The sequence below is a fragment of the Anomaloglossus baeobatrachus genome, chromosome 3, assembly GCF_048569485.1.
Source record: "Anomaloglossus baeobatrachus isolate aAnoBae1 chromosome 3, aAnoBae1.hap1, whole genome shotgun sequence".
In the NCBI taxonomy this organism is placed as follows: Eukaryota; Metazoa; Chordata; class Amphibia; order Anura; family Aromobatidae; genus Anomaloglossus; species Anomaloglossus baeobatrachus.
In genome coordinates, this window is record NC_134355.1 from 573,211,481 (window position 1) to 573,235,472 (window position 23,992).

At 44.7% G+C, this 23,992-nt stretch overlaps 1 protein-coding gene across 2 annotated transcripts in view; it reads right to left on the bottom strand.

Annotated features, from left to right (window-relative positions):
• CAB39 (calcium binding protein 39) overlaps window positions 1-2,818 on the bottom strand; it is a 75,334-nt gene extending 72,516 nt beyond the window's left edge. For both annotated transcript variants that reach the window (XM_075340954.1, XM_075340953.1), the window contains exon 1: window positions 2,483-2,818. The gene's annotated coding sequence lies outside the window, so the exon portion shown is untranslated. The remainder of the gene's footprint in view (window positions 1-2,482) is intronic.
• Between the last annotated feature and the right edge of the window lie 21,174 nt (window positions 2,819-23,992).

Here is a 23,992-nt window from a genome sequence, read left to right on the forward strand (position 1 = left end):
GTCAATAGATTTGACTTAAAAACGCATTGGGCAAAACGCGGTAAAAACACGGCAAAAACGCATGCTTTTTTATGCGTTTTAGGGTACTTTACACTTGCGTTCAGCGGAGTCCATCACTATGGAGAATAGCGCAGTCCGTTAACGCACTGCGCTAGTCTCCATAGACTTGTATGGACGACGAACTGTAACGCAAGTGTCAGCATTGCATCCGCTGGACAACGCAGCGTCGTTATTTTGACGCTGCGTCGGGCGGAAGGAACGCAGCATGTAACTTTTTTGAGCAGCGCAATCCGTAGGATTTCACTGCGCATGCTTTTTTTTTTAAATCGCAAACTTTATCTTGTCTCTCGGTGGCCGAATGTTCAGCTGGGCGCCCGGCCGCCGGCATGAGAGAACGTTCAGTTGGGCGCCCGGCCGCCGGCATGAGAGGACGTTCAGCTGGGCGCCCGGCCGCCGGCATGAGAGAACGTTCAGCTGGGCGCCCGGCCGCCGGCATGAGAGAACGTTCAGCTGGGCGCCCGGCCGCCGGCATGAGAGGACGTTCAGCTGGGCGCCCGGCCGCCGGCATGAGAGGACGTTCAGCTGGGCGCCCGGCCGCCGGCATGAGAGAACGTTCAGCTGGGCGCCCGGCCGCCGGCATGAGAGAACGTTCAACTGAGCGCCCGGCCGCCGGGTGATCAGTTGATCGTTCACAATAGTCTGCTGCCCGTAAAACTGTAAAGAAGAAGAGAAAGAAAATTAAAAAAAAAAAGCTTTCCGTTTTGTAAGATCCGTTGCGTCCGTTGTGCCATTATATGCAACGCATCCCTTACACAACGCAATGCAACGGATGCCGTTCAACGCAAGTGTGAAACTAGCCTTAGCCGCGCGTGCGTTTTTTTGTGGCCAAAAACGCTGCCTCTTTAGATGCACTGTGTGAACATAGCCTAAATCTGCAAGTTTGTGAACCTGTCACTGATCATTACTTGTGACACTACAAGCTTCAGCACGTCTTGCTTGTAATGAGCTTACATATCACGCTGGGACTTGTAGTGTCACAACTGAAGCGCTACCTGACACAGGTCCCAATTAAATTGGATGAAGGGTGGAAAGCTTCTGGAAACTTCTGTTTCTACTCCTAATATAGCTAGTGAATAGATTTACATTTGTGATGAATGCGATTAGCATTTTTCCTCCTTCTCTAATGGTGAGCATGCCGATCAGCTGCATCACCTCTCTGGGTGTGGAGCGCTCCGAACCTTCAATCATAGCCGTGATGGCCGAGAAATTTAAAACGCAAAGAGACAGCAATGTATTTTGATAAAAGAAAAAAAAAAGTGAAAGGGAATCTGTCACCGGGTTTTTGCTTCCCAATCCGAGAGCAGCATAATGTAGAGACAGAGAACCTGATTCCAGCGATGTGTCACTAAAGCCCTTATTAGACGGGACAATAATTGAGCGTAAATTCGCTATATCGTTCTAAAGACAGTGATATTCGCGATATGTAAGTGCTGCTAATGATCGCAATATAATTCGATCCTCGTAAAACCAGATCTTTAAACTTAAAAACTATCGCTTGTCGTCATGTAATAAGTTGCTATAAGCTGCGATACATGCTTTTGTGAACGGCTAGCAACAACTTTCCATCGACAGCAACTTTTTTGAGTGAGCATTTGCTTTTGTAATAATGAGCTTGTAGGCACGATAGAGACATGATAAGTATTCACTCGTCAATCACTATCGTTAAAAAAATCCTACTGTCTAATAACACTTGTACTGAGCTGTTTGCTGTCATTTTGATAAAATCAGTTTTCTCTGCTGCAGATCTAGCAGTTATACAGAGCTCATGAATATGCTGGACTACCTGCAGCACACCAAGTAGTCCTCTAATGATAATCTACTGCCGATTAAACAGGGATTTTATCAAAACTACACTAAGCAGCCCAGTAAGTGACACATCACTGGAATCAGGATCTCTGCCCTTACATTATGCTGCTCTTAGATTAGGTGGCAAAAAACCTGGTGACAAATTCCCTTTATAAGATGAAGTTGTGCCTCAATCATATTGGGCAATTCCCGCTCCAGTTGCACTATGTATAGGGCTTGTCAGATGCCAGGATTCATAGATAGATCAGGCACACATTACAGGCCTCGGGGCTGTGACCTGTCCCAGTATTTTGCGGACTGAGAAGTTTGCACCAAATCATCAACACAAGACCGATTTTGACCCAAGTCACAGATCAGACCTGTGATTGTCACTGACTGATGGGAGAAGCTGTAGAAACTTCAATTCGTTTTCAGCAAGAAAAAATGATGCAATACTGACCAAACTGATGAAAATCTGATCTAGCACTGATGAGAAATCGCTGGGTGTGAACGAGCCCTGAGTGCTTTCTAGTCCACGACTTAAAGGGACAGAAGCAGCAGAAGACACGAGACCTGTGACACCCGAGGACCCGGCCACATCACCAGCCCTGAGCTGGGACCCCGGACAGATACTCACAATGTGACCTAGCGAGCACCAGACACAGGGCCGCCCCCTCCGCCGGGCCCCCGGCTGCCTCCCTGCCTGCTGGCTGTGCTGACGGTTCACGGCACGGGGATCCTTTCTTCTCCGCTCCTTCCCAGGGCTTTTGTCCTCTCCAGTCACTTCCGGGGTGTCCAGAAATCCGTGACACTGTTGCAGTGCCACTCCTATCCCGTCACTCCCGGGTGTCTCTGGTAAAGGGTCACTCCGGGGGTCTCAATTCTTTCTCACGGGTCACTCCGGGCGGCTCCTCCCGTCTCTATGGTGTTCTCGGTCCCAGAGGGATCACTTCCGGCGCACGCGATGACGTCACTCAAACAGCGACATCAGAAAGAATTGGAGAGCTTAGCGACATAAGACTCTATGGTAAAGCAAGCTAGAGCGGCCAGCCTAGTGAGTCCGCTAGCTCGGGAGCTCCCCCCAGTGGTAGCGTTATACGTGTGTACATGTGGTGGGCGGTGTCCTGTACAATGTGACACATACACACTGGGCTGAGGGGGCAGAGAGCAGTGAGGACGTGGAGAGCGGCTCAGGGAGGAGATAGGTGGTCTGTGTGAGGCACCATAGCTGTGAGTGTGTCTGAGCCAGAAGAGTGCTCTGTGTGAGGCACCATAGCTGTGAGTGTGTCTGAGCCAGAAGAGTGCTCTGTGTGAGGCACCATAGCTGTGAGTGTGTCTGAGCCAGAAGAGTGCTCTGTCTGAGGCACCATAGCTGTGGGTGTGTCTGAGCCAGAAGAGTGCTCTGTGTGAGGCACCATAGCTGTGAGTGTGTCTGAGCCAGAAGAGTGCTCTGTGTGAGGCACCATAGCTGTGAGTGTGTCTGAGCCAGAAGAGTGCTCTGTGTGAGGCACCATAGCTGTGAGTGTGTCTGAGCCAGAAGAGTGCTCTGTGTGAGGAGCCATAGCTGTGAGTGTGTCTGAGCCAGGAGAGTGCTCTGTGTGAGGAGCCATAGCTGTGAGTGTGTCTGAGCCAGAAGAGTGCTCTGTGTGAGGAGCCATAGCTGTGAGTGTGTCTGAGCCAGGAGAGTGCTCTGTGTGAGGCACCATAGCTGTGAGTGTGTCTGAGCCAGAAGAGTGCTCTGTGTGAGGCACCATAGCTGTGAGTGTGTCTGAGCCAGAAGAGTGCTCTGTGTGAGGCACCATAGCTGTGAGTGTGTCTGAGCCAGAAGAGTGCTCTGTGTGAGGCACCATAGCTGTGAGTGTGTCTGAGCCAGAAGAGTGCTCTGTGTGAGGAGCCATAGCTGTGAGTGTGTCTGAGCCAGGAGAGTGCTCTGTGTGAGGAGCCATAGCTGTGAGTGTGTCTGAGCCAGAAGAGTGCTCTGTGTGAGGAGCCATAGCTGTGAGTGTGTCTGAGCCAGGAGAGTGCTCTGTGTGAGTGTGTCTGAGCCAGAAGAGTGCTCTGTGTGAGAAGCCATAGCTGTGAGTCTGTCTGAGCCAGAAGAGTGCTCTGTGTGAGGCGCCATAGCTGTGAGTGTGTCTGAGCCAGGAGAGTGCTCTGTGTGAGTGTGTCTGAGCCAGGAGAGTGCTCTGTGTGTGTGTCTGAGCCAGAAGAGTGTTCTGTGTGAGTGTGTCTGAGCCAGAAGAGTGCTCTGTGTGAGGCGCCATAGCTGTGTGTCTGAGCCAGAAGAGTGATCCAAGTGAGGCACCATAGCTGTGAGTGTGTCTGAGCCAGAAGAGTGATCCAAGTGAGGCACCATAGCTGTGAGTGGTGTCTGAGCCAGAAGAGTGGTCTGTGTGAGGCACCATAGCTGTGAGTGTGTCTGAGCCAGAAGAGTGGTCTGCGTGAGGCACCATAGCTGTGAGTGTGTCTGAGCCAGAAGAGTGGTCGTGTGAGGTGCCATTGGAGTGAATGTGTCTGAGCCAGAAGAGTGCTCTGTATGAAGCACCATAGCCGTGACTGAGGGAGATGAGTGCTCTGTGTGAGGCAGCATAGCTGGGAGTGTGTCTGAGCCAGAAGAGTGCTCTGTGTGAGGCGCCAAAAAACAAAACTGAAGGGCAGATTAGTATTATCCTGTCTCCTCTTGAGGCAGTTCAGCCTAAGTTATGCAGTGCTAGCCGAAACATGCATTTGTACAGACCCAGACGTCAGAGTGTTGTCTGAGCCAGAAGAGTGGTCTGTCTGAGGCAGAATAGCTGTGAGTGGTGTCTCAGGGAGATGAGTGGTCTGAGTGAGGCACCGTAGCTGTGAGTGGTGTCTGAGAAAGAAGAGTGGTTGGCTCCCATCATTCACTAAAGCAAGATGGTGCTTTGTGTTCACTGTTTCATGAACGACACATCCGAGCACCCCCGATGCTTGATCAAGTACCGATCGGTGCCGAGCACGCTCACTACTTATTACTCTAGACATATTGAGGAAGTGAATAGGTGATACGTTTTAGATCCGTGAGGGTTTGAGCCCTTGATACCGCACTTTATCACCAGAATTATAGCCTCATTTTCCCTGCTCCAACAGCCACAAAATCACAGGCAAAAGAGGCGAATGGAGCGCTAGTCACAGTTACGTCCTGCGGCTAGATTTAAGGAGGTGGTCCACAACACAGCATAGTGGCCACACATCAAAGTAAAGCTCATACCTTGTGTAGTCAGTTGTGCCTCTGAGCGGCACTATAACGGTCTGCTCATCCCGATCACGTGACCTCTGAGATCCAGTGATGTTGGGTCAATTTCGTTGACTCAACTTCACCGAGGCGGCCCCAGTCTCCCTGAGTGACTGGGCTGTGGGCGGAGTTTCACTGCTCGTCACAGCCCAGTATCGCCCTTGCTTGCGGCGCTCTGCAGCAAAAGATATATCGCGCGAGAGATGCTGGGCTGTGACAAGCGGTGAAACTCCGCCCACAGCCCAGGCACTCAGGGAGACTGGGTCCGCCTCGGTGATGTCGAGTCAACTGGAAGTTGACATGACATCAGCGGTTCTCAGAGGTCATGGAGCCCGGGGGTAACGTTATGGGGATGAGCGGACTGCAATAGCGCCGCTGAGAGGCACGATTGACTACACAAGGTATTTGGGAAAAGCTTTCTTTATGAGCTTTACATCGATATGTGGCCACTATGCTGAGTAGCTGGTCACCACTTTAGCTTTAATGACACTGATCAAGATAGTTCAGTGATAAGCTGCATGACACCCAATGAAAAAAAAAATCATGCAAGCTGTTAGCGCACCAGTAAGGGACATTTGTTACAAAAAAGTCTTAAATGCAGACCCTATGTTTAGTCCAGTAGTCACCAACCTTTTTTTAGGCCTTAAGACACTTTAAAATACAACAAATCATGTTACACGACAATGATGACTATAAAACTCTCTATACACATTACTTTAAAGTTGTCCAAAGTGGCAATTTATGCTGGGCCAGCTAACCTTGTAAATTGTGGGGGCCTCCTGACTATTTTCCCAACAAATGATATTGGCACAGAGAAGAATCAGGTTTGTTGGATTACTTAACATAATCCTTTTTTTCCCCTAGGAGACAAACCACCTACCTTGGCAGGTGCTCACTTTATTCTCATTGAAAACACATGAATCCTTGACTCGTATGTATGGGAGAGTCGGAACAGATAGATATAGACTATCAGCTATCTATGGTGTATGGGAACCTTTTGGGTATGTGCATACAATGTTTTTTGCACACAGATTTTGTATGGAACTCAAATGTAAAAGCTCTAAAAGGGTCAACATTTATTCACTGCAATGTAAAAATAGCTTACATAGTTACATAAGTTGAAAAAAAGACCTAGGTCCATCTAGTTCCTCCACCAGTTCTACATTTGGTCACTAATTCATTTATAACCAACCATATTATGTGTACTGAGGAAATCATCCAGCTCTTTTTAAAAGCTGTTATAGTATCAGCCATCACTACCTCTTGTGGTAGGGCATTCCACAGTCTGACTGCTCTAACTACGAAGAACCCTTTCCTATTTAGCTGCCGGAATCGCTTTTTTTCCACTCACAGTGAGTGCCCCCTGGTCCTTAGTATTGTCTTTGGAAGGAATAAGTCATGTGCCAGTCCTTTATATTGACCACATATGTATTTCTACATATAAATGAGATCTCCTCTGAGACGTCTTTTTTTCCAAGCTAAACAAATCCAACTTTTTTCATCAATCAAGATTTTATTGAATATTATAAAAGTAGAAACAATCACATTCCAAGATAAATAAAGACTCTTCTCCAATCCGTCATATAACTTAACATCTGGTCAAACAAAACCATATATCATTCAATAATGAAAACCAAACAGCTACATATTTTATAGAAACATACGAGTCTGATTACTGAACCATGTAAGTGATTAAGAAACACAAAAGAAAGGAGACAAACAAAGAAGCAGAGTAAAGATATTAAGGAGCAAAAAAATAGATAAAGAAAGGGGAGGGTGAAGGCAGGAGGGGGAGGGGAGGGGGATCCTAAGAATCTCACGTTAGACAATATGTTCCAAACCAAGGTATACCTTTACCAGGAATAGAACTGGATCCAAAATGTGCAAATTGGGGTGAATCCCGAAACAAAATCCAGCTCTGCCATACCATATAGTATCGTTCTGGGTGCATCTCACTGTGGGAAGACAATCTCTCCATTCTGCTTAAGAAATCCAATTCAACAAACCAGTCTCTTAAGGTAGGGGCATTGGCATCGCCACTTTCTTGGAATTATTGAGTGTGCAGCTGTCATGCAAATGTTTCAAAAGACCTTGTTTAATTACTTTAATAGACCCTGGAATCATGGACAGCAAGCCAATTTGTGGGGTTCTAGGTACCATCTCACCAGAGACATGTGAATAAACATCAAAGATTTTATTCCACAGTTGCTGAATAGATGGGAAAGCCCACCATATATGTAGCATGTTACCAGAGGCTGAACCTCATCTTCAGCAGGAGTCTGAGACTGAGGGGTATATTTTGTGTAATGCTGGCGTCACACGGGACGATCTATCGCGCAATCGCACGAGCGATCGTACCCGCCCCCGTTGTTTGTGCGTCACGGGCAATTAGTTGCCTGTGGCGCACAAAGTCGCGACCCCCCGTCACACGTACTTACCTCCCGGACGACCTTGCTGTGGGCGGCGAACATCCTCTTCCTGAAGGGGGAGAGGCGTTCGGCGTCACAGCGACGTCACACTGTGGCTGGCACAACTCGACCAGGTGAGTGTACCCTTCTATATATTTCTACACGGTAAATATCGGGTAAGACCCTATTGCGCCTTCTGTCTCCCCATATCTAGCAGCCAAAGATTTATCTCTGTGTGACGGGGCCTTAACTGTCCACATTAAAAACCTCTCTACCCCCACTCCCAATGGGAAGTCAGGGTTGTCAAATATTGGTGTCATGGGACCCGGGACACCCGAGAGAGCTTATTTCGTTATAAGGTTATCCCAAATTCTACGTAGATCTCGTGTCAGTGAAGCATGTAGTGTGAGCTGTTGACGGAACTTTTTGGAGACCCAAGGGAGTGAAGACAATTTGACTGATGAAAGATCATTCTCAAGAGAGACCCACTGCTTTACATCCGCACAATGGAACCAATCTATGATTCTGACAAGGACACTTGCTCTGTGATAGTTCCTGAAGTCTGGTAAACCTGCCCCTCCTCTTCTTTTATGTTTACAGAAGAGCTTCCGTGCAAGTCTTGTTTTTGTCTTTCCCCACACCAGTTTAGAACATGCCGTATTAAGTTGCTTAAAAAAACTATTTGGCAACGCTATCGGCACAGCCTGGATAAGGTAGAGTAGCTTGGGGAGGATGTCCATTTTAATAACATTAATTTTGCCAAAGCATGATAGTTTCACCCACCTGTATTTCTGAAGGTCTTTTATTATTCGGGTGACTAAAGGTTGATAATTGAGTCGAAAAAGTTGTGAGGGGTCTGGTGTCAGTGTTAAGGGTGCTTTACACGCTACAATATATCTTACGATGTGTCGGTGGGGTCACGTCGTAAGTGACGCACATCCGGCATCGTAAGTTACATTGTAGCATGTAACAGCTACGTGCGATTGCGATTGAACGGTAAAACGTTCATCGCATGCACGTCATTCATTTCCTAAAAATTGAACGTCAGGTTGTTCATCGTACCCGTGGTAGCACACATCTTAGTGTGTGACACCCCGAGAACGATGAACAGATCTTACCTACGTCCTGCGGCTCCCACCGGCAATGCGGAAGGAAGGAGGTGGGCGGGATGTTTATGTCCCGCTCATCTCCTCCCCTCCGCTTCTATTGGCCAGCTGCCGCGTGACGTCGATGTGACGCCGAACGTCCCTCCCACTCCAGGAAGTGGATGTTCGCCGTCCACATCGAGGTCGTAAGGACGGGTAAGTACGTGTGACGGGGGGTTATTCGTTTGTGCGACACGTTCAACAAATTGAACGTGCCGCACATACAATGGGGGCGGGTACGATCGCATACGATATTGTATGCTGGATCGTATGGTGTAAAGCAGGCTTTACTCCCAGATATTGCATTGAGGAAGAACACCAATTGAATGGAAAAAGGTTTTATAGGGCCTGTTGTTCTGTTGTCGGTAGATTAACATTTAGTATTTCTGACTTGGTAAGATTCACCTTAAAATTACTCACAAAGCCATACCTGTCGAACTCCCTCATGATCACCGGCAGGGACACCCTCGGATTTGTGACATATAACAAAAGATCATCCGCGAATAGGGACAATTTATCTTTATGTTGGCCTATCAAAATGCCATGGCTGTCTGGATTACTCCTTAGCGCAACTGCTAGGTGTTCCATTACAATGACATACAATAGTGGTGATAGTGGGCATCCCTGCCTAGTGCCATTAGTGATACCGAAGGAGCCCGAGTGTACCCCATTACATCTGACCCTAGCTGACGGGTTATGGTTATGGTTTAAGGCCATAATTTTATTAAGTAAATTAGGACCAATGTTTATCTGTTTTAAGGCACTGTGAAGAAATGACCAGTCTACTCGGTCAAATGCCTTTTCGGCGTCAATTGTTAAAATGCAGGATGGGATATGACTTGACTTGGCATGAGACATAAGTAATAAAGTCTTTATAGTATTGTCTCGGGCTTCCCGTGCTGGGATAAATTCCACTTGGTCATTATGGATTAAGTATGGTAGGTGAGTGGCCAATCTCATAGCTATTATTTTAGAAATCAATTTAACATCAAGGTTAATGAGCGAAATGGGTCTATAATTTGAGCAAAGATTTGGGTCTTTCCCCGGTTTTGGAATGAGAGAAATATGCGCTTCCAGTGTTTGATTAGAGAACGGCTTTGAGAGTGAGACATCATTAAACACTTTGACCAAGAAGGGCGATAAAAGTGGCGACAATAGTTTATAGAATTTATCCGTAAAGCCGTCAGGGCCAGGACATTTATTGGGTTGGGTTAATTTAATTACCTCCTCTATTTCTTCCGCTCTAAAATGTTGGTCTAGATCCTTACTAATAGTACTTGACAGAGTGGGGAGTGCCGTTTGCTCAATGTATTGATCAATTTTTGCCTGCTTCCGTGACTGGGACATGTCTGCATATTGTCCTCTGATATTATATAAAGACTTGTAGTAGTCTTTAAAAGTTTGGGCAATCCGATTAGTTTCATGGACATCCTCCCCCTTAGCGTTATGAATCTTCGGAATATATGTGTTGAAAGTACTTGGATGTATGTGTCTTGCTAATGGACGTCCACATTTGTCCGCAAATTCATAAAAGAAGCTGCACATCTTTTCCCTATGTGAAAGATAACTCTGATCCACCAATTTCTTCAGATCTTCTCTAATCTTATTTAGTTCGATCATAGTTACATCTGTTGGATTCTGTTTGTGTTTCCTCTCTAGACCCTAAATTTGAGCTATCAACTCAGTGATGTGAGCCGCTCTTTCTTTTTTTAGTCGTGACCCTTCCCTTATTAAAACGCCACGAATGACACATTTCATAGCTTCCTATTGAACAGGGCGTGGGGTCTCATCTTTATCGTGAACACAAAGAAATTCCTCACTTGTTTTTTTGACTGCCTCAACCGTAGTCTCATCCTGCAATAAATTGGGGTTTAGACGCCAACTCCATTGTTTGGCACCTCCACCCGGTGGTTGGAAGGAGAGAAAAATGGATGCATGATCGGACAAGGTCATAGTGCCAACTGAAGCAACAGGTCCCCAACCCAGATGATGATGTGAAATAAAAAAGTTATCAATTCTACTATATGTATCGTGGAGGGACGAATAGAAAGTATAATCTCTCTCTCGGATGTAGGATCCGCCTGACGTCAACTGCTGTAATTTGGCTAAATGTGCCTTCAATGTGGACAGCTGCGAAGAGGGAATTGAGGACTTACCAGAAGAGGAGTCCATTGTCTTATCCATAATCATGTTGAAGTCACAACCCAGTATTAGAAATCCCTCCATGAATCCCTCCAACCGTCGCAGATACCTCCGGAAAGATTTAACCTGGTCTTTGTTAGAGAGATACAGATTAGCAAAAGTATACGTCTGATTCTTTACCGATATTTTCAAAAACACAAAGCGTCCCCGCTCTTCTGTGTCTGCTCCAATTAAGGTATGCTGCATGCTTTTTTGAATGGCTATGCTGGCCCCTTTAGATCTAGAATCTGGGTTACAGCTATGGTACCACTGTGTAAAATATTTGTTTTTTACCTCAGGGAAATGGTTACTCTTAAAATGTGTCTCCTGAATATATAGCACTCGAACCCCCATTTTGTGCATTTCATAGAGGATTTCTGCTCGCTTCTGTGGGGTATTACAAATCCAACTTTTTCAACCTCTCATCATATGGGAGGTCTTCCATTACTTATTACTTATAGTAGTCTAGTTAGCCGCCTTTGAACTGACTCTAACTTCTGAATGTCCTTTTTAAAATGTGGAGCCCAAAACTTGATCCCATATTCCAGATGTGGCCTTACAAGTGATTTACAGAGGGGTAACAATACGTTGGGATCACGGGATCTAATCTCTCTTTTTATACACCCTAAAATCTTGTTTGCTTTAGCAGCTGCTTCCTGACATTGAGTACTGCTACTCAGCTTATTTGTAATGAGAATACCCAAGTCCTTCTCCTGTTCTGTAGTCCCGAGTTTACTTCCATTTAATGTATACGCAGCTATAGGATTACTCTGTCTTAGGTGCATTACTTTACATTTATCAACATTAAATCTTATTTGCCAAGTATCTGCCCATTCTGACATCTTATCCAGATCTTTTTGTAATATTGTACCATCAAGGTTAGTTTTTAATATCCTACATAGTTTGGTGTCATTTTTATCAAACATTAGTCATATGTGAACAGCTAAAAAACGAAGTGACAGCGTCAGGAAATTAAAACCATTTTTTTATTGATTTGTGTTAAAATTAATAAGTAAAACAGCATAAAATGCTAAATGGTAGGTATTATGTACAGAATCACAGACAGAAATAATCAAAAAGTCCCAAACAATGGATTACTACGTGGGATACTGGTATCACCACCAGCTAAAATTAATATATGCCAGAATAAATAATGAGCTCAATAAATACAGTCATATGAAAAAGTTTGGGCACCCCTATTAATGTTAACCTTTCTTCTTTATAACAATTTAGGTTTTTGCAACAGCTATTTCAGTTTCATATATCTAATAACTGATGAACTGAGTAATATTTCTGGATTGAAATGAGGTTTATTGTACTAACAGAAAATGTGCAATCCGCATTTAAACAAAATTTGACCGATGCAAAAGTATGGGCACCCTCATCAATTTCTTGATTTGAACACTCCTAACTACTTTTTACTGACTTACTAAAGCACTAAATTGGTTTTGTAATCTCATTGAGCTTTGAACTTCATAGGCAGGTGTATCCAATCATGAGAAAAGGTATTTAAGATGGCCACTTGCAAGTTGTTTTCCTATTTGAATCTACTATGAAGAGTGGCATCATGGGCTCCTCAAAACAACTCTCAAATGATCTGAAAACAAAGATTATTCAACATAGTTGTTCAGGGGAAGGATACAAAAAATTGTCTCAGAGATTTAAACTGTCAGTTTCCATTCTGAGGAACATAGTAAGGAAATGGAAGAACACAGGTACAGATCTTGTTAAGCCCAGAAGTGGCAGGCCAAGAAAAATATCAGAAAGGCAGAGAAGAAGAATGGTGAGAACAGTCAAGGACAATCCACAGACCACCTCCAAAGACCTGCAGCATCATCTTGCTGCAGATGTTGTCAATGTGCATTAGTCAACAATACAGCGCACGTTGCACAAAGAGAAGCTGTATGGGAGAGTGATGCGAAAGAAGCTGTTTCTGCAAGTACGCCACAAACAGAGTCGCCTGAGGTATGCAAAAGCACATTTGGACAAGCCAGTTACATTTTGGAAGAAGGTCTTGTGGACTGATGAAACAAAGATTGAGTTGTTTGGTCATACAAAAAGGCGTTATGCATGGAGGCAAAAAAGCACGGCATTCCAAGAAAAGCACTTGCTACCCACAGTAAAATTTGGTGGAGGTTCCATTATGCTTTGGGGCTGTGTGGCCAATGCCGGCACCGGGAATCTTGTTAAAGTTGATGGTCGCATGGATTCAACTCAGTATCAGCAGATTCTTGACAATAATGCGCAAGAATCAGTGACGAAGCTGAAGGAGATGGATATTTCAGCAAGACAATGATCCAAAACACCGCTCCAAATCTACTCAGGCATTCATACAGAAGAACAATTACAATGTTCTGGAATGGCATCCCAGTCCCCAGACCTGAATATCATTGAAAATCTGTGGGATGATTTGAAGCGTGCTGTCCATGCTCGGCGACCATCAAACTTAGCTGAACTGGAATTGTTTTGTAAACAGGAATGGTCAAATATACCTTCATCCAGGAACTCATTAAAAGCTACAGTAAGCGACTAAAGGCTGTTATTTTTGCAAAAAGAGGATCTACAAAATATTAATGTCACTTTTATGTTGAGGTGCCCATACTTTTGCACCGGTCAAATTTTGTTTAAATGCGGATTGCACATTTTCTGTTAGTACAATAAACCTCATTTCAATCCAGAAATATTACTCAGTCCATCAGTTATTAGAAAAAAGAAACAACAAAGAGCCAGCACCAATGTGCACTAAGGCATCAAATATTCCAAACTGCATTATAAAATTTTTTTTTTTTTTTTTTTTTTTTTTTTTGAGATTTTTGGCAAAAAATTGCAATTTCTTGAGCTGCTTCGCCACGTCACGGCAAATCTCATTTGAAGCAGTCCTACACTAAAATATTTTTATAAAATGTGCCATGCGGCCTCACATATAAATAGCAGAACTGCTCTCAGCAGCACTCACCTGGTCTATTGCAGTCCCGTACCCATGACTGAGTCATGGCTGTGGGCGGGACAGGTCCAAGCAAATGCTGCATGAAGTATATATATAGCCTGTGGACAAAGCCTGATGACCCAATGTGAACAGTCACCAAACGCCAAAATCTATACAGATGGAATACATCCCAAATTGGGGTGCATAGCTGTTATTTTTGCAAAAAGGTGGAGGTCAACCACCGACCAATTCAACAAAGAAACAACAAAGAGCCAGCACCAATGTGCACTAAGGCATCAAATATTCCAAACTGCATTATAAAATTTTTTTTTTTTTTTTTTTTTTTTTTTTTTTTGAGATTTTTGGCAAAAAATTGCAATTTCTTGAGCTGCTTCGCCACGTCACGGCAAATCTCATTTGAAGCAGTCCTACACTAAAATATTTTTATAAAATGTGCCATGCGGCCTCACATATAAATAGCAGAACTGCTCTCAGCAGCACTCACCTGGTCTATTGCAGTCCCGTACCCATGACTGAGTCATGGCTGTGGGCGGGACAGGTCCAAGCAAATGCTGCATGAAGTATATATATAGCCTGTGGACAAAGCCTGATGACCCAATGTGAACAGTCACCAAACGCCAAAATCTATACAGATGGAATACATCCCAAATTGGGGTGCATAGCTGTTATTTTTGCAAAAAGAGGATCTACAAAATATTAATGTCACTTTTATGTTGAGGTGCCCATACTTTTGCACCGGTCAAATTTTGTTTAAATGCGGATTGCACATTTTCTGTTAGTACAATAAACCTCATTTCAATCCAGAAATATTACTCAGTCCATCAGTTATTAGATATATCAAACTGAAATAGCTGTTGCAAAAACCCAAATTGTTATAAAGAAAAAAGGTTAACATTAATAGGGGTGCCCAAACTTTTTCATATGACTGTAACCTAATGTAAAAAAATGGACATTATAATATAGCCCTGTCCCAATAAATTATATCCATAGATGTTAATAGTACAAAAAGAGGTAGTTTAGTTAATAAATAATTGTAAAATACCTATATCAATCAGTAATGTACCAAACATTGAATAGCAATAAATAGCAATAAATATCAGGATATAGTCATTATAAAGTGGGTCTAAACAATAAATACATATAGATAGTCTCTTGCCTACATAAGTGTCTGATACCATACACTATGTCCACAGTGTATGGGACAGATCACACAAACAGATGAAGCAATCAATAGCATATACGCATAACAATAGACATAAAGTTTATCTAGTAACAAGGTGGTGATTCCTGTGTGTGGCTCCTCACTCCTACACGTGTTTCGCTCTAGCTTTCTCAAGGAGCTGAAAGGTAAGCAGTCCATAAGCTGAAGACAGAGGCAGGACGGTCGCAGGGGGTGGGGGGGGTGCCGCCGACCCCAGCCCCTGCTTAAGGCTGCTTTCAAACATCCGGTTTTTGCTGAGCGGCACAATACGGCGCTTGCAGAAAAACCGCAACCGTTTTTTTTTGCCGCCGGTTGCATTTTTTCCGCATAGACTTGCATTAGCGCCATATTGTGCCGCATGGCCTTGCGTTGCGTCCGTTTTTTGCCAGATGCGGCATATTTAGCCCATGCGGTGGCCGGATGGAACGTTGCCTGGCACGATTTTTTGTGCGGCGAAAAAAAACGCATCGCGCCGCATCCGGCGCGATAAGGCGCAATTTACAATGCAAGCCTATGGACACCGGATATGGTGTCCTGTGGCAAAAAAAACGCATCCGGCCGCCGGATGCGTTTTTTTGCACTGCACATGCTCAGTATTAAGCCGCAACTGTCAAAAAACGGACAGGCCGCATGGAAAAACTTATGCCATGGATCCGGTTTTTCCGCCGCATCTGTTGCATAGGTTTTTGAGCCGGATTGAGCCGCACTGCAAAAACCGGATGTGTAAAAGCAGCCTAAGCTGGATGTGCATCTATATACACTGGAGATCAAAACTAGGGAACAATGTATGACCACTTGCTTTTTTCAGAAATAATGTAATCTATATTGATCAACATTTGAAAGTTTTTGTAAGGAGTACACTATGCCACTAGACCAGTGTTTTACAAATGATCCAAAGTTTATCAACATTAAACCTTTATTTTGCCCAAAATTTGATGATCATTAGAGAACAGCAATAACTGTAGCACAGAGAAAGATTATAAGTACATTTTCTGAAGGTAACAACAGTCACCAATCAGTAGGACGTGTACAGGCCTTTGCTTTGAATGACTTCAGCACATCTGTGGCCACAGGACATCACTAGTCTCTCACACTGCTCTGGTGTAATTTTGAGCCACTCCTCTTACTGTCTCTTCCACAGTTCTTTGACTGTTGTGGGTTTCTTGGCCATAACTTTGTCACCAAGAATTTTCCAGAGGTTTTCTATTGGGTTTAGATCAGGACTCTGGGCTGGCCGTTTCATTGCTTGAATGTTTTCTGTCTCAAGGAACTACTTTACCAGTTTTGCTGTGTGACAATAAAAATAAAATTAAACAGGGAGTGCTCCTGTGTAGGAAAAAAGGAGTTTGAATCCAGCACTAATAAAATAAACTTCTTGCTTTATTATTATTTAACGTTAAAAACACGATAGTGAAAAAGATTAAGGCATCTCCAGATTAAAATGTGGCCAAATGAAGCGTTTCGAACAACTATATGTTCTTGATCACATTAAACATTATGTTGAAGGAGAGAACATATTATGTTGTCTCTCCTTCAAAATAATGTTCAATGTGATCAAGAACATATAGTTGTTCGAAACGCGTCATTTGGCCACGTTTCAATCTGGAGATATCTTAATCTTTTTCACTATCTTTTTTTAATGTAAAGGCCCCGTCACACTAAGCAACATCGCTAGCAACATCGCTGCTAACGAACAACTTTTGTGACGTTGCTAGCGATGTTGCTGTGTGTGACATCCAGCAACAACCTGGCCCCTGCTGTGAGGTCGTTGGTTGTTGCTGAATGTCCTGGGCCATTTTTTAGTTGTTGCTGTCCTGCTGTGAAGCACAGATCGCTGTGTGTGACAGCAAGAGAGCAACAACTAAATCTGCAGGCAGCAGGAGCCGGCTTCTGCAGAGGCTGGTAACCAATGTAAACATCGGGTAACCAAGAAGCCCTGTCCTTGGTTACCCGATATTTACCTTTGATACCAGCCTCCCCCGCTCTCACTGCCTGTGCTGCCGGCTCCTGCTCTGTGCACATGTAGCTAGCTGCAGGACACATCGGGTTAATTAACCTGATGTGTGCTGTAAGTAGGAGAGCAGGGAGCCAGCGCTCAGTGTGCGCTGCTCCCTGCTCTGTGCACATTTAGCTGCAGCACACATCAGGTAATTAACCCGATGTGTGCTGTACTAGGAGAGCAAGGAGCTGGGGGCTGGTCACTGGTTGCTGGTGAGCTCACCAGCAACTCGTGTAGCCACGCTCCAGCGATCCCTGCCAGGTCAGGTTGCTGGTGGGATCGCTGGAGCGTCGCAGTGTGACATCTCACCAGCAACCTCCTAGCAACTTACCAGCGATCCCTATCGTTGTTGGGATCGCTGGTAAGTTGCTTAGTGTGACGGTACCTTTATGGAATAAAGCAAGAAGTTTATTTTATCAGTGCTCGATTCAAACTCCTTTCTTCCTGTGCTTCTACGTGGATATCGGCCACAGGATCCGTACATTGTTTCTACATACTCTCATTGGCTACTGTTAGAAGACGTCTATGTGGTGAGCTGATATTTATCTTTTTTCCTTTGTCTATCACCAGTGCTCCTGTGTATATCAGACTGAATCAACCAGAGCACACACGGTGAGTTTACTCACCTGTCTCTGTTGTGCAACAGGCACAACTCCGTTACAGTGCATAGAAGCTGGGAGCCCGATGTAATCCACAGATGCCTCCATGTAGTATGCTGCCGTGATGATTGGGAGTTCCCGAATCTAGCTACTGACCGCAAGTAATCCAGCTGATGGAGATTCTGTTTTCTGTTTCAAGGAGCTGCTTTACCTGTTTTGCTGTGTGACAGGAAGCATTGTCCTGCATGAAAATTGCTGGCTGATTCAATGATGAACACAAGTAAGGAACCACATGTTGTTGAAGAAGTTTCTGATACACACTTGCATTCACTCTGCCATGTAGCTGTCTGAGAGGTCCAACACCTGCTGCAGAAAACGTTCCCCAAACCAAGACACTTCCTCCAACATCTTTCAATAACTTCTTAACACACTTTAGGTTCAGTCTTTCCCCAGTTTTCCCTGGAACATAATGTTTCCCATCGGACCCAAATAAATTAAACTTGCTTTTATCACTAAAATGAACTGTGGAACTCTTCCTCTGTCCACACAAAATGCTGCTCACCAATGGCGAGAGTCTAGCCTTTTGATTCTTTCTGCTAATGAGAGGTTTGGTCACTGCAGAGTGGGTTTTTAGTCCAAATGCTCTTAAACATCGTGACACTGTATGACGAGACAGATCCTTACCCTGTTCAGTGCTGAACTGGTGAGCAATTCCAGCTGCAGTGTTGAAATGATTACCCATAGATATTCTCTGGATTATCCTGTCCTCTCTTGCATTTGTCTTTCATGGGCAATCATTCTTCTAGGGGGACTTGAAAGAGTTTGTGATGTTGTAAAGATGCAATAGTCCCAAAATCACAGACTTGGAATGACCAACTTCTTTTGCTATGGCTGATAGGGTCACCCCTTAGGCCTTCATCTGGATAGCCTGCTGCCAGAGGGGTTTGAGTCACTTTGGAACTGCACACCACTTTGCAAAGTCAGTGCAAACTGGAAAGTTAGGCTGCCAGTTACATAGGTTTGGCAGATAATAAAGGAAATTTGCACCAGGTGCCAGACTAACACCAATAACGTGCAGGTTTCTGAAAGTGTTCTCTAATTTTGATCAGTGATCTTTTTCATTTATCTCAGTTACATTTTTAATATATGATCTGTAATAAATTCAATTGATGGAATAAGCGTAAAATACTGCTAGTTTACTAATGTTAGGATACAATCACATAGAACTACACAATAGAAAAAAACAAGGATAAAAATTGTATGAAAAATACCCTGACTATAAATAAATTGCAAGTGCTTAATAACAGGGTACTTAGTATATACATTTTTGCAAAAAGGTAAGAAGCTGTCCCACCTCGTCACGGTGTATCCATCTGGGACAGTCCCTAACCAACTAAAGTTAAAAAAACCATTATACATACCTGACTTGTGTCTATCAAAAACTCCAATGTGAATGGTAAGAAGTGGTCAGCTGGGTCCCAGATTAAATACACAGCAAAGTGGGAAGCAGTTAGGGGTGCTTCACACATAGCGACAGCGACAACGACGTCGCTGGTACGTCACCATTTTATGTGACGTATCAGCGACCTGGTAAGTCGCTGTTATGATCGCTGCATAGCTGTCAAACACAGCGACGCAGCAGCGATCATAACATCGCTACATGTGCAGAGAGCAGGGAGCCGCGCACACTGCTTAGCGCTGGCTCCTTGCTCTCCTAGCTACAGTACACATCGGGTTAATTAACCCGATGTGTACTGCAGCTACATGTGCAGAGAGCCGGAGCCGGCAGCACAGGCAGCATGAGAGCTGCGGAGGCTGGTAACTAAGGGAAATATCAGGTAACCACCTTGGTTACCCGATGTTTACCCTGGTTACAGCTTACCGCAGCTGCCAGATGCCGGCTCCTGCTCCCTGCTCGCTTCATTTCGTCGCTCTCTCACTGTCACACACAGCGATCTGTGTGTCACAGCGGGAGAGCGCCTTTGAAGAAAACGAACCAGGGCTGTGTGTAACGAGCAGCGATCTCGCAGCAGGGGCCAGATCGTTGCTCAGTGTCACACACAGCGCGATCGCTAATGAGGTCACTGTTGCGTCACCAAAACCGTGCCGTAGCAGCGATTTCGGTAGCGATCTCGCTATGTGTAAAGCACCCCTTAGTTGTTCAGCCTCAGTATAAGGAGGGCTGTGCCCCCAACTTGCAATAAGGCAAGATAGCAGACAAAAAACACCAAAAAACTGAGCTGTAACAAATGTTCAATAAACATGCAACATTACAAGCATGTGAATTGCAGCCTCAAGACTAGAAAAAAACCAAGGAGAAAAATTGCATGAAAAATACCCTGACTATAAATAAATAAATTGCAAGTGCTTAATAACAGGGTACTTAGTATATACATTTTTGCAAAAAGGTAGGAAGCTGTCCCACCTCGTCACGGTGTACCCATCTGGGACAGTCCCTAACCAACTAAAGTTAAAACCATTAGGGTAAGTTCACACAGTGCGTTTTTCGCGGCGTTTTTGCGCGTTTTTTCGGGTGCGTTTTTGCTCAGAAAACTGCATGACTTTGCTTACCCAGCAAAGTCTATGAGTTTTCATTTTTGCTGTCTGCACACAGCGTTTTTTTTAGCTGCGTTTTTGTGGTGCCCAAAAAATCGCAGCATGTCAATTATTTCCGCGTTTTCCACCGCGTTTTTCATCCATAGAGTGCAATGGGATGTTGAAAAACGCAATGAGAAACGCAAATTGCAAATATAGCTATGACTAAAAAAGCAGCTATAAAAGCAAGGGGTGGGTAGTAAAGTGATATGTACAGGAAGAGGATTCCTTCTGTCAGTAAACACAGAAGCGTGAATCCTCCCGGTACCGCCACCGCTGCTTCCATTTCCCGCCCTGTGCCATGTCAGCTCCCGTGCGGTGCCATGTACGGGCGGGAGATGGAAGCGGATGCTAAATCAAAAGTGAACAGTAGAAAAATGTCATACTCACCTGTCTGCAGACTCCCGGTGCCATGTCCGCTCCCAGCTTCTCTCCCAATACCGTCACCCCCACTCCAGCTGTGTGCCGGCTCCCAGGCACGTACGATGGCTGCAGGACCTGGTGGTGGATCACCTGATTCAGTCACCTGACGCATCAGCTGATCGTAAGTCTCGCGGTGACGCCAGCTTTTTACAGCCGGCTGGGCAATCAGCTGATGCCGTCAGGAGACTTCATCAGATGATTACCGGCAGCTCCGTGTGTAGTGTTTTTTCTGGGGGAGTTTTGCACTGATGCATCAGCCTAGACTGTACAGCGAGCACCGAGTGACTGATTCCCCGGCGCTTGCAGTCAGTTCATGACAGCTGCAGACATCCCGGGCTAATCTCCGGAGTTCAGGTGAGAGCACCGGAGATTAGCCCGGGATGTCTGCAGCTGTCATGAACTGACTGCAAGTGCCGGGGAATCAATCACTCGCCGCTCTCTGTACAGTCTCGGCTGCACGCCGGAGCTCAGGTGAGAGCTCCGGAGTGCAGTGCAGGTACCTGAATCCAGACCTGGCATTACTGGAGTTTCCTCTGGTAGCTAGTCCAACGCTGCACTGAAGTGTGTATTTTTTTTTTTTATTTGCACTGATGCATCAGCTGATTGTATAACCGGCTTTTATACAATCAGCTGCAGTGTCATGTGATTCACATCCTTGATCCTGACACATCATCTGATCGCTTTGCCTTCCAGCAAACCGATCATATGATATTGGATCTGGATTGGACGGCGCGGAACCCTTGACCCAGGATTACTGCGGAGGGGGGTTCTTTATTTCAATAAAGATGGAGTCACTAATTGTGTTGTGTTTTATTTCTAATAAAAATATTTTTCTGTGTGTTGTGTTTTTTTTTTTTTTTTTATCTTTACTAGAAATTCATGGTGGCTATGCCTAATATTGGCGTGACACCATGAATTTCGGGCTTAGGGTCAGTTTATAATATACAGCTAGCCCTAACCCCATTATTACCCAGCGAGCCACCCGGCATCAGGGCAGCTGAAAGAGTTGGATACAATGCCAAAAGATGGCACTTATATGAAAGCACCATTTTCTGGGGCGGCTGCGGAGTGCAATTCGCAGCAGGGGTGCCCAGAAAGCTTGGGCACCCTGAGCTGAAAATTCCAATCCCCAGCTGCCTAGTTGTACCTGGCTGGACACAAAAATTGGGCGAAGACCACGTCATTTTTTTTTTTAATTATTATTTCATGAAACTCATGAAATAATTAAAAAAAAGGGCTTCCCTATATTTTTGGTTCCCAGCCTGCTAGCATACAAAAATATGGCGAAGCCAACGTCATTTTTTTGGGGGGGCAAAGAAATCCTGCATACAGTCCTGGATGGAGGATGCTGAGCATTGTAGTTCGACAACTGCTGTCTGCTCCCCTGCATACACTATTGGATGGAGGATGCTGAGCCTTGTAGTTTGACAGCTGCTGTCTGCTCTCCTGCATACACTATTGGATGGAGGATGCTGAGCCTTGTAGTTCTGCTCCCCCTGCCTCTCCCTCCAGCATACAGTCCTTGATGGAGCATGCTGAGCCTTGTAGTTCTGCAGCTGTCTGCTCTCCTGCATACACTAGTGGAGAATGAAGAACATATTGAAGAAGGAAATGACATCAGACCTTTTTTCTTTTTTTTTTTTTTTCAACAATCTTTAATGGCATTGTTCACTGATAAAAAATGCATAAAAACGCAGTAAGCAAAAACACAGCAAAACGCGGCAAAAAATGCACCAACACACGGTAAAAACACATGCGTTTTTTGCCGCCTTTTTTTCCTGCGGGTGCGTTTTTGTGCGTTTTTTGCCACAAAAACCGCACAAAAACGCAGCGTCAAAAAAACGCAGTGTGTGAACTTAGCCTTATACATACCTGACTTGTGTCTATCAAAAACTCCAATGTGAATGGTAAGAAGTGGTCAGCTGGGTCCCAGATTAAAAACACATCAAAGTGGGAAGCAGTTAGTTGTTCAGCCTCAGTATAAGGACGGCTGTGCCCCCAAATTGCAATAAAGCAAGATAGCAGACAAAAAACACCAAAAAACTGAGCTGTAACAAATGTTCAATAAACATGCAACATTACAAGCATGTGAATTGCAGCCTCAAGACTAGACAAAAACCAAGGAGAAAAATTGTATGAAAAATACCCTGACTATAAATAAATAAATTGCAAGTGCTTAATAACAGGGTACTTAGTATATACATTTTTGCACAATTTTTGCACTACACAATGACCGTAAGATTTAGGAAATTTTGTGTTGATCTCTAATTTTGATGTCCAGTATATCCAGTATATATGTGTGTGTATGTGTGTGTGTATGTGTGTGTGTGTGTGTGTGTGTGTGTGTGTGTGTATATGTATATATATATATATATATATATATGGTATATACTAGAAGGTGGCCCGATTCTAACGCATCGGGTATACTAGAATTTATTGTGTAGTTAATGTATGAATTTTGTTGTGTGTATATATATATATATATATATATATATATATATATATATATGTTGTTGTGTGTAGTTGCCAAGTGTTTGTGTAGGGCGCTGTACATGTTCTGGGTGTTGTCTGGGTGGGGGGTGTGTGAGAGCGGTGTTGTTTGTGTGTTGTGTTGTGTGTGTTGCGTTGTTTGTGGAGCGCTGTGTGTCTGCAACGTTGTGTGTGGTGCTGTGTGTGTTGCGCGGTTTGTGTGGGTGTGTGTGTGGGGTGCGTGTGTGTGTTTTGGGAGGAGGTATGTTTTGTGCAGTGTGTGTGTTGGAGGAGTAGTCCTGGGGGGAGAGGAGTATAATAGGAGGAGTAGTCCTGGGGGGAGAGGAGTATAATAGAAGGAGTAGTCCTGGGGATAGAGGAGTATAATAGGAAGAGTAGTCCTGGGGGGAGAGGAGTATAATAGAAGGAGTAGTCCTGGGGGAGTGGAGGATAATAGGAGGAGTAGTGTTGGGGGGAGAGGAGGATAATAGGAGTAGTCCTGGGGGGAGAGGAGGATAATAGGAGGGGTAGTCCTGGGGGAGAGGAGTATAATAGGAGGAGTAGTCCTGGGGGGAGAGGAGTATAATAGGAGGAGTAGTCCTGGGGGGAGAGGAGTATAATAGAAGGAGTAGTCCTGGGGAGAGAGGAGTATAATAGGAAGAGTAGTCCTGGGGGGAGAGGAGTATAATAGAAGGAGTAGTCCTGGGGGAGTGGAGGATAATAGGAGGAGTAGTGTTGGGGGGAGAGGAGGATAATAGGAGTAGTCCTGGGGGGAGAGGAGGATAATAGGAGGGGTAGTCCTGGGGGAGAGGAGTATAATAGGAGGAGTAGTCCTGGGGGGAGAGGAGTATAATAGGAGGAGTAGTCCTGGGGGGAGAGATGTCTAATAGGAGGAGTAGTCCTGTGGGAGAGGAGTATAATAGA